The sequence below is a fragment of the Citrus sinensis genome, chromosome 9 (assembly GCF_022201045.2).
Source record: "Citrus sinensis cultivar Valencia sweet orange chromosome 9, DVS_A1.0, whole genome shotgun sequence".
NCBI classification, from domain to species: domain Eukaryota; kingdom Viridiplantae; phylum Streptophyta; class Magnoliopsida; order Sapindales; family Rutaceae; genus Citrus; species Citrus sinensis.
In genome coordinates, this window is record NC_068564.1 from 13,190,095 (window position 1) to 13,202,252 (window position 12,158).

Sequence of the window (12,158 nt, forward strand, 5' to 3'; positions counted from 1 at the left end):
CAAGTGCACTTGGCAGTGGGTCCACCACTGTTATTCACATGCAGCCATATGAGCATGTGAGGACAACAGTTGAGGTTCACGAGCCTAAAGAGATGCAGCTGCCACCACGAAAGACAAATTCATGTAGGAATCAAGAAGGGCCATCAGGTACCAAGAAAATGAATCCTCAACAGATGGCAAATATTCAAGTTGATGCTCCGTGGTTGGGTGTACAAGGCAGGAAGATAATGGCAGTTGGTGGAATCAGTTTGAGGGAAAACCAGACTACTCAAAAAAAGAGTGAATTGAACAATACTAGCAAAGGGAAGGCACCAGCCTTCCCACCTTATACGGTTAGGCATTGTTTTATCATTTTAAGATTTTTTTATTAATATTATCATTAGGTAATGAAAGCATCACGTTACTTACTATGTGTTCTATTACTTATCATAATGCAGTGATTGGTGAATGTATTGGAGATATTGGCAGTAGTAACAGTACCGAGTAGTGGAGGTATATAAGCATTTTTTGACACCTTCCACAATGCCACAGTGAACCAGCTGAAGATTTTATTTTTGATTGGAAAGAAGAATGCAATGGTTAGTTTATAGCTGAAATTCTGGACTTTGTCCTTTTTGGATGTGTAATGTTATTCAGCACATGGAGCTTAAATATAAACTAATGCTTAGGTTATGTTGCCAGAGGTTTGTGGCATTATGAAAGTTGTTGGCAAAGTATATATGTAGGACTTACATATAGGTAGACCAACATTGTTGTGTAACCATACAGGTGATTAATACACCATTTCAGATGCTGCCAATGTATATTACTCCAGGATATATTTTATATTATTAACTACAATGAATATGAGCAGCTGTTACAGTTAATTTCTATGCATTTTCTAAAGCTAAGAAACCATTCTGAAAACATTTTTCATAAGTTATAGTAAATGATAGTTGCAAGAAATAATAAAATAACCATTGTGATGAATTGATACTTTTTCAGTTGATAAAGAAGGATTTCAATTGTGACAGTCCTCTGATCAAGGTCAGCCATTGTCAATTTCATAATATTGTTGTCACTGGTGTCAATACCTTGCTCTTCAAACGGGTTCATTTGTCTTGTAAATTCTGCAATCTCCTCTCTAGATGGCGTCCACCATTTAAAGAAACCACATGCAGGATCATTAGGACAACTATAGTATAATCTATTGGGATTTGGCTTAGATTCTGATATTTTAATGGCTGCCCTGACTCTACAATAGCAAACTTTGTTGTGGAACTTGAAAATTCCTCCATTGATTAAATTCTTTTTTGAGTCGGGTTTTGATTTTGATGAACTTAAAGCACCCCTGGAGCAGCTAGACATTCTTCTACTAATGTATGTGTTGACTAGGTTGTAATTTTAGTAGCTGGTGGTGCTTCAAGTGATACTTCTGGTAATGCTTCTGGTTATGCTTCTAGTTGGGCTTAATAATGACAGCTTGAAGCTCAACAATGACTGCTGTTTGTAGTAATTTAGATATGGTGGGTTTTGATAGGCATGCTGAAGATGAGGAATTGTCATGTGCAATATTTATAACTAGTGGAAGTGGAATGCCGTTATGTTACCGTTGCAAAGGAATTGTAAATCAAAGACTTGTTCTACCTATATAGCCGTTACAATGCACAGCTACAAATGCTTTACTGTAATTAGATTGTTATTTAAGGGCAAAAATGTCATCCTAATAAATATGGGCAATTTCGTCATTTTCCAAAATCACCAACGGCACAGTAACAGATAACAGTTATTTTAACGGCAATGGGTGCGCAGCGCACATAGTCGAAACTTGTGGGTGTGCGGCGCAAATGGTCGAAATGTGTGGGGGCTGATGCTAAATAACCCATTAAAAAGTAATATTTTCGTGACTAATATCTTTTTATCAAACTGTTACGATATATTCATGACTCATATATTTATGTCATTTATCATTGATAGAAACATGTCATGTTCTATTTTTATTTTTTTAATCATTTATAAAACTTGGTGGGCATCAATCACGAGTTCAAACGACATCGTTTTTAAATAGATTTATTTTACCAAAATGCCATTAATAAAAAAATTTTACTTTGTAATTATTATAAAAAAAAAAGGTTAAACAATGTCGTTTAAGCATTATAGTTTAAAAGATCCAAACTTTCAACACTTAAAAAAATTAAATGTTTCGTATGTTTTCTTTTCACATAGCAAATAAGCAGCCCTAACCCTTACGGGGTTTTTAATTAAATACCCTTTAATAGTTTCAAAATTATTTAAATACCCCCTCCCTTTTTGGTTTTCATGAATACCCTAACAAATGTGAGCAAAGTCAGAAATACCCTTAATGAATGCATCAAATTCACTCAATGAATTGTCTTCATATTTCTTTCCTCATTTCTTTCACCCAAATCTATTTTTGCTGCCGATTCTTTCAAAATCTCTTAGAATCTCTCAAAATCTCTCATAACTTCTTACACAAATACAATTATGTATTCATTTCTTTAACACCCACTCTTTCTTTAAAGGTGCATTGCTTATTAAACAACCCAATAAGGTATGTTAATGTTGTTGGGTTTTAAATTTTTTAATTTTTAGGAAAATTTAGAAATTTTCCTCACATTACAATGTTTTATTTTCACCATTTTTTCTTATACATAGAAATATATGCAATGTAGGTTGTTTAATTATTTTTTTCAGCAATATAACTTATTTATGGCGAAAATGTTTCGAGTCGTGCATTCTTTTGATACCGTGTACGTCATATAGTTAGTCATGTAGGTCGTGTAAGTAATATAGTCGTATAAGTCGTGTAGGTCATGTAAGAAATATAGTCATGTAGGTCATGTAAGAAATATAGTCGTGTAGGTCATATAAGAAATATAGTCGTGTAAGTCGTGTAAGTAATATAGTCGTGTAGGTCATGTAGGTCGTGTAGTTACTTGTATATGAAATTTAATATTATTGTTTTTATTGTATCATCAGATATGGTTTTGGTACGTGTGCATATTGTCTTTAATGGTGAATGGATTGAGCAAAATGACGAGTATAAGTTCAAAGGTTTAAAGGCTAAAGGGATAATGATACCACGATCGACAACATATGCCGAATTGGTGGAGAAGATAGCTGAAGTTATTAATATAGATACTTCGGAATTCGAAATCACAATGAAGTTCAAACTTAAGACATCTGATCCTATGCCACCAGTTACAATTCAAACCAATGATGATGTGGAATTTTTTTAGATTCCAATTTAATTTCACTTCTTTTTTTTAATAATTTTCATTGACATTTTCTGCATAGCAGCAAATATAAATTCTTAGCACAAATTAAGTCTTTAAAGAACTAAATTAATCTAATGATTAATGGAAAAATTCGTGTAATTTTAAAGTCGTAATTAAACATATTACAACCATTTAAAAAGTTTTTTTTTTATCTTCAAAGTGCTTTCTTCCTCTGGCCAAGCATACAAGCATACATGAGGAATGCTTGTGTATAATTAATCCTTTAAGAAAAAAAATATCAACTATAGGAAATTAATGTAATGTTATACACATAAGAACACCATTCGCAATGATAAAATATTTCCACTCATAACTAGACATATCATGACTTAACATGGCTTATAATTGGAAATTAAGAATCTCTCTAACTAATGACATTTCACCAGGTAAATGTATATGCACCATTCCAATTTATTGTGAGCCTAATTAAACTAAATGTAATGTGTAGATTCTATTGACAAAAAACAAAATGTGGAATTGAAGGTCGTGTAATTGTGTAATACAAGAAGATCGTGTAATTGTATAATACATGAAGATCGTATAAACATGCAATACATGAAGGTCCTGTAAACGTGTAATATATGAAGGTCGTGTAATCGTGCAATACATGAAGATCGTGTAATCGTGCAATACATGAAGGTCATGTAATACACAACCTTGAATCTTACATAACCTTACACGACTAAATCTTGTGTTACATAACAAAATTATAATCAGCACAATCCATTAATTTTTCACAATTTGCATGCAGCAAAACAACTAGATATTTGTTTTCGAACATGTTATGAGAGACCCACAACTAATTAATCTATTTTTTCAATATAAAACCCTAACTTTTTGTTTTTTTCCCTTGAATATTAACAAGAAAACTAATTACATGGAATTACTTGTTTCAACTAGTTACATTCTGACAATTTTACAGTAAATGATCAACTCTTTCCGGCGATTATGTAGTGACGAACTATGCTTCACTTTCTCAGTTATGGCAGCTTCCCCTTCTCAGGCTTAGTTTGCTCGTGTTGAAGTTCGATTTACCATGTATGGAGAATGAATGTTTGTTTCGGTAGAGGTGATGCCGGTGAGGGAATTGTAGTGTTTATTTGTTTGAGTTTGATAATGGAGGGAATTGCAGCAAATGAGTGTTTGTTTGCTTCAGTGGAGAAGGGAGAGGAGCTGTCCGTTGAGTTGAAATATTTTAAAATGAGGATAGCTTAGTAATTTCCTATCAGTTTTTAAAGTATATCGATGAAAATTTTGGCAAAAACAGATTTTAGGGTATTGAGATAATTTTTGAAGTATAGAGGTGTACCGGGCGCAATTGGCACAACCCTTACTAACAACACAGCCCTAACTCAGTCTCAGCCAAAGAAAATGAAACATTCACAGCCGCCATCACCTCAGCCTCTCACTCAACTCATAGCACTCAACCTTCCACTTAAATCAACTGTCATTATTCGATTGGAAAAACTTCAGGCCATGCGAAGTCCCATGGAAGCGGTGGTAGTGCCCATGTGTGGCGGGATGCCGCGAATCGAGATCCACGACCCGCACAAACTCGATGGCTGGTAGCAGCAACTCCCGCAGCTTCTGGGCAGTGGTGGCGGTCAGATTTTGAAGGGGTTGTTGTGAGGAGTAAAATTGAGGTGGTGGTGAAGAGAGGTCTGGTGCAACCGTGGTAAGGGTGAATGGGGAGCTTGAAGCGGGTGGTCAATTTACTCCATTTCCTTTTTCACCTCCAAGTTACATTGGTGTAAATGGGTTGCGCCCTCTTGCATACTCTTTATTGGCCCAGGTAACAAATCTTTATTTTGCATTTGTGTTCTTTTATTGTTGATTCTATCTTGCTTTTTGCATAAAAAAGGGAAAATTTCTCTAATTAATCACAATGACAAGAAACTCCCGAATTATTTTGAAGTTTTCTATAAGGTAATGTTGAAACTTGGCTGTTCAATTTCCCAAAATCGTTTCAGTTTTGAAAAAATCCACCGCTCATGTGCTCTGGTACAGAAGGTAAAGATGAAAATAACTTGTTTGATTTTGAAAATTAAATCCGTTGCTCCTTATTATTCCTTCATTTATTGGCTTTTTCCATTTATTATGCATAGTTAACAATGGAAATTGATCTCTCAATGCCTTGGGTTTTGACCTAACTAAAATTTGGGTTCTTTAAAATCGAAGGTCGAGGTTAATTTTGCTGATTTTGGATGATGAATTTATCACTGACAAATCAAATTGATTGAGTTTAGATAAACGAATATGCCATTTTATGGTGTCTTTGCTCTCTTTGAAGTTTATAGCAAATTCTTGTAATTTTAGGTTCAAATATGTGCATGGTGAAAAATTAAGTTAATTGATTGTTTTAATGGATTTGCATGACCAGTTTTTGCACAATATTATGTTCAATTATGCCAATTTCTTAAGCTCCCGTGAATGACTTTGCACGACTCCAAGCTTCGGAAATGGTTAGTTTTTAATATAAGCGTTAGTGGAAATTTCATAAGTGCTTAACAAATACTAATGAAAGTACTTTTTAACTTTTATGTTTTAAGTATAGTGGCATGTGGATGTTGTGAGTAATATCTTTCATGGAATTTTATTAAATGTTGCAACAAGTATAGATTTTATTAATTGTTGTGCATAATAACTTCCATGAAATTTTATTTTTGCATCTGAACTTTAGGTAACTTTTAATATACTATTTTTGTTCTTATTTGTGTTAAATTGACAGTGGCTGAAGAATTCAGGTTTCAAGATTCAGCTAGGCTCAAGGCTGTGTCATAACCTGTAGTGATATGTATCACAACACAAGGAGTTACAAATGAAGCATTGTCTCATATCGAGACAGTAACGGGTGCTGGTGTGTAACTTATTGTTGCTTATACTATTGGTTAGTGCTTTTTGCAAGTGTAATTTGTTTTAGTAGTAAATTTTTTTATTATTGTGATAGTACTATCTTCTAGATTATGTTAGCTTAGAAAAAGTAATTTAGGAGGCAGGAGCTAGCTACAACTATCACTTCTAGCAATTCTGTTAAATGTTATTACTTTTGTTATTCATCTTGTGTTTTTTTAAAATGCTTGAATGATAGTTATCTGCATTATAAAGAGAATTAAAAATATAGAATAGTGTTATTTGGATTTAACTTATTGAGTTTTTGGATGCCTATTTATTGTAACTTCAAACTAAATTTTATTTTGTTATTTTGGATTTTCTAAGTGCTTGTTAATGGATTTTTGTGTTTTATTTTTTTTGTTAATCTCAATGTATTGTAAAACAGGTCTATAACATGGGGGTTTTATTTGATTATATAATTCTTGATTATCTTTTATTTGCTCTTTTTCAACTATTGAAAACAATTTTGTTGTAAGGTTTTCTGTGTTTTGGTAGTTACAAGACTTAGATATTTGAAGATAAGTATTTTAGCTAGTTATGGTGTTTTTCTGAGCTTTCAATTTTCTTGGATCTGTTTATTAATGCATAAGTTATTAGGTTTGGTCAATAGTTATTTGCAAGGCAATAATACTTTGGGGCTGATGCTTATAGAAGATAACTTTTTATCCATTTATCTACCTCTGGAATTCTTTAATTTTATAACCCATGATTATCTTCAAATACAGATCTTTTATCAATCAATTTATTAGAGACCACTGTTGTGGGGCTTGTGGGACTTGCTCACAAAGATGGTGGGGGTGATGTTTTGAAGAGGCATTATTCCCAGTAATGGCAGCTAATTGGTTTCAAATTGTTTTTTTTTTCCTTTGTATTTGTTGGGAAGGATTGTATATCCAAATAAGAAATATTTTGTTTATAAATTATGCCAAAATTTGAAATTACTTATGGCTTTTTTATATTAATTTTAAATTCACATTCTTTTATAGTATTGATTTTAATATATATACCTATGAAATTATTTTTTTTTTAATTTGGAAAAATTAAATTGAAATATAGTTTATAAAACATATTTATATAATTCAAAATTAAAATTTAATTAAATATAAATAATGAAATAAATTAATAATGGAATAGTAAAAAAAATATGAATATCAGCTAAATCTTGGAATCCCGACAAAATTCATTCAAGATTTTAGGATCCCACCAAATTTATTCATGTTATTATCTTATGACATATATTAGTCATGAATGGAAGTGTTTATGACAAATATTAGTCATACGTGAAATTTTTTCACCAAAACAATTATGACAGAATCGTGATAGATAATATGTCATATATAAAATGATATATAAAATCAGTCATCTTATTTTCTTGACATCGGAATCAATGATGGTTGCTCAACCGTCATGCAACATGATAGATGACGGGTAATACATGTCATAAAAGCCATTTTTTCTAGTAGTGTAGCATTGTCAACATCCATATTCCTAGCATTTACATTATCTCCCATGCCTAGTCCCGATTATGCATGCTTAATTGAATCTTTAACATGTGTTTCCAAGTCATCATTCGGACCATCAGAGTCAGGGTGATGAGAATTCATTTAAACATCAATCCTTGCATTATTAGGTAACTCGGGTTTAGAATGTTTGATAAGAATATCAATGATCTTGTTATCTCTATTAACCGGAGGCCACGATCATGACCTTCCCCTGAAAGTCTCCTCATTATCAAAATTAAATGAAAAAGAAAATGGCTAAAGGAAACAACTGTCACCTAAGACTCCTCTCTAAATCCTGAAGCTTAACAGGTTCATTACCTCCCCATTGAGTAAGCTTAATAATAAGAGTATTCATGCACAAGGCACCAAATGCTAAAGTGTGTTAAAATGTTGGAGTTTTCATTGATAAACAATTTCTTTAAAGCCGTATAATATTTCTAAATATGTTCATGAAATATGGATAATTGTTTAACTTTAATCGGAAAATCATTCCTAGTGAAATTCTGTTAAAATCGTGATTCTAGAAGGAAAGGGTGAACTGTTAACTTTGAAACGGTTAACCGATAATTTCCAGAGAGCGATAAATCCTTAAGCTTGAACCGGTTAGTAAAAACGGATAAGGCTAGTGTGTTTTGCAAGTTACTTGAATTAAACGGTGAACTGTTTATATCAAACGGTTAACCGATAATGTCCAGAAAGGAATTTTGTGCTAACCTTGAACCGTTTAACAAAAACGGATAAGCTTATTTTGTTTTGCAGTTTACTGGAAATAACCGGCGAACTGTTAACTTCAAATGGCTAACCAATAATTTCTAGAATGTCATTCCATGTTAACCTTGAACCATTTAGCAAGAACGGATAGTCGAAATTGGTTTTGCAGGTCTCTGGAAATTAACGGCGAACGGATAGTTGCAAACGGTCAATCGTTTATTTAAATTTCAGCTCAACGGTCACTTGGACCAGTCAAAACAGTTAACCGATAACTGTTAACAACAATCCGATTTTGGGCAGAAAGTCAATAACGACTATTTTTCAGCTCCAATTATAAATAAACTCAATCAAATTCAAATAAGGTTGATCACAATGTTGTAATCGAGAATACAACATTCTTTGAGCTTTAAATTCGTTCTTGTTTAATTTATTCACACATTGAGCATAGACTTGTAATCATATATTTTGTGTGAGAGAAAAACATTTTTGTAATCTTTGTTTTGAGTGATTATAAGTGTTGGGATACACTTGGGTAAAAAGATTGGGGATAATCTCTTAGTGTAAAGGTTGATTGACACCTCTGAACTCAATTGTAAGTGTTCTTGAAGCCTTGGAGGCTTAACCAGTGGAATCCTCAAGCCTGGTAGCCTTGGAGGCTTAACCAGTGGAATCCTCAAGCCTGGTGAGCTTGAAGACGTGGATGTAGACAAAATTGGCCGAACCACGTAAAAATATATGTGTTTCAATCTCTATTTCCTTATCTTTTTACATTTTGGTTGATCTATTTATTATTGTTTTAAATTTGTTTAAGATTTGCATTAAGTTTTGTTCAAGGATTGCATAATTTTTGGAAACCCAATTCACCCCCCCCCCTCTAGGGTTGCTTAGACATTATTTCATTTTGTATCAGAGTAAGGTTCTCTTGTTAGGACTTAACTGTCTAGAGTAAAAGATCCATGGCAATCCAAAATGACTCTACCTTTAGGGAAGGACAGTTCACAACTAGGCCACCATTCTTTGATGGTAATGACTACCCATATTAGAAAATTAGGATGAGAATTTATTTGCAAGCCTATAACTAAAAATGAAGTAGGAGATGATATTCCAAAACCTTCAAGTCAATGGAGTGAGTTAGAAAAGAAAAGGATGTATTTAAACGCCAAGGCAGTGAATGTTTTGTTTTGTTCTCTTGATAAGAAATAATTTCATAAAGTATCTAACTGTGAGAGTGCTCAAGAAATATGGAATAAACTTGAGATTGTCTATAAAGGGACAAATCAAGTTAAATAGTCTAAAATCAGTAGATACACTCGTCAATATGAATTGTTCTAAATGGAACAAAATGAAAGTGTGTATTCTATGTATACACGATTTACAGACATAGTGAACACCCTAGAAGTCCTAGGAAAAACTTTTTCGAATAGCGAGAAAGTCAAGAAAATTACTAGGCCACTTCCAAAAAAAAATGGAGACCTAAGAGGACTACCATTGAAGAAGCCAAAAATTTAAATACTTTACCTATTGATGATTTAATTGACTCTTTTATTTCATATGAAGAAGATTTGACAGCAGAAAAAAGACATGAGGAGAATAAGAAAAGCATTACTCTCAAAACTTCAAAACATGAGAGTGATGAAGAAAGCGAGCTGGATGATGAGGAGATGCCTATACTGACTAGGAGATTCAAAAAATTCTACAAGAAAACTAGTGAGCATAGAAAGTTCAGAAACTTCAAGAATTAAAAGGAGAAGAAGAAGCAAATTATTTATTACGAATGCAAGAAGCCCGAACACATATAATCGGAATGTCCTCTTCTCGACAAGCTAAAAAATAAAGCAATGGTAGCCACATGGAATGATAGCGATGAAGAAACAAATGATGATGAAAAACATCAAGAGATGACAAATCTAACTCTCATGGCAATTAGAAAAGAATCATTCGATGAACTTGATGAGGTAAGTGATCTTCTAACATATTATGAGTTACATAATGCTTTTAAAGAACTGTATGATGAGTGGATAAACAATTGTAAAAAGAATGCACGTCTTAAAAAGAAAATGTTAAAACTTACAAATGAAAAGGATGCCCTGCAAAAATGCAATGATTCATTGCATAAGAAGATACAGAATTAGAATTAGACAACAAAATGTTGCATGATAGGATTGCATCTTTTAAAGGTAAACAAAGTACTTTATATGAGCATGAAAAATCACATGTTGATAAATTGGTAAAAGAGAATGAAGTGCTTAAGAAGAAGAATAATGAGCTAAATGAAATTGTGCTAAAATTCATAAATGGGCAAAAGATATTGGATAACTTGCTTAATTCACAAAAATATGTGTTTGATAAAGGAGGTATTGGCTATAAGGCAGATTTGAAACAAAAATATTATAAGAATTACTTTGTAAATAGTACCTCCATTAACAATCAAGTGGTATGTCATTATTGTAATCAAGATGGTCATATGAAAAATAGATGTCCAGTGAAAAGAAATACATATTATGGTGTGAAATATGTTTGGGTTCCAAAAGGAATTATTGCTAACACTTAAGGACTCAAGAAGTTTTGGGCACCTAAAACTTAGAAACTTTTTCTGCAAGGATCAAAGAAAAGGAAAAATAAGTGGTACTTGGACAGTTGATGTTCAAGACACATGACAGGGAATTACTCTTGATTTTCAAGTTTTACCAAGATCGAGAACGGTGGAAACGTTTCCTTTGGAGATAATTCAAAAGGAAATATCATTGGTATTGGCAATGTTGGTAATGTATCCTCTATTCTTATTGAAAATGTGTGTTTGGTTGAAAATTTGAAACACAATTTGCTTAACATTAGAAAACTTGAAAATGTATTCCAAATTAACTCATGCCTTACAAAGAGATAGAGAGATCCTTATATAGAGATCTCGAGGAAGGAGAGATAAGCTAGGTCCTTATCGTTTACAAAAGCAGAATGATTAAAGCACACCACGCCAAAACCAAAAAGGAAAAGCATAAAACACACTTTAGACAAGACAGGACCCTTGTCTGATTATTAAATCAAACTTTAAAAAAGTAAAAGCTAAAGATTCCCATATGTGTCTGCAATCATGGAGTGGATAGGTAGTGTGATGCAGACACATCGCCAGTTTCTTTCTCATATTGGTGTTTGGCACGACAGATCTGTCTTTGATCAAGATAAGCTTCAGCTTGCAGATAGGCTTCTTCATCAGCGTCAGTCATCTTTTGTGGTGCTTATGAGGTAGGAGGATTTGGGTCTGTGACAGTGTAATGAGAATTTTCAGTATGGAGAATAGACTAAAAATCTTCCCATGGGTCCTGAGCGTCTTGGAATAAGACGTTAGTGTAATCAAGACGTTGTTCCATGACAAGGATTCCTTGAGGACTTGAACTAGAACCTGGAGTACAAGTTTGTCTCTTTGGGACAATTTCCAAGGTATGTGATGGTCCAACAGAGGTGTGGTGGATGTTTGTGGTAGGTGGCTGAACATTGTTGAGTTCTATTAGGTATGACTTGAGAATAGAGATAACAGTTGTGTCATGGATGAGGGTATAAGGATGGGGATAAGTTTTCCATTCGTAGGCCATATCTTGTGTCCAGAAGTCTCTTGTTTCTGGGTGCTGGAAGTAAGGTCTATGGACGATGAAGACTGTAGTGAACATATTGGCTTCTTGTTCTGGCATTATGGCTAATCCGTGAAAAGTACACAGATTTTTGAGTTATTTTCGCCACCATGTAAGTGGCGAATACCATTCAAAGAGAGTCCAGATAAGAT

The 12,158-nt window shown here is 33.3% G+C and overlaps 1 long non-coding RNA gene across 1 annotated transcript; it reads left to right on the forward strand.

The window, feature by feature from the left end:
• The first annotated feature begins 4,576 nt into the window (after positions 1-4,576).
• LOC102625484 (uncharacterized) lies at positions 4,577-6,420 on the forward strand. The gene is made up of 2 exons (XR_003066690.2): positions 4,577-5,070; positions 6,007-6,420. It is a non-coding gene; the product is annotated as an uncharacterized LOC102625484 (long non-coding RNA).
• Positions 6,421-12,158: the final 5,738 nt, after the last annotated feature.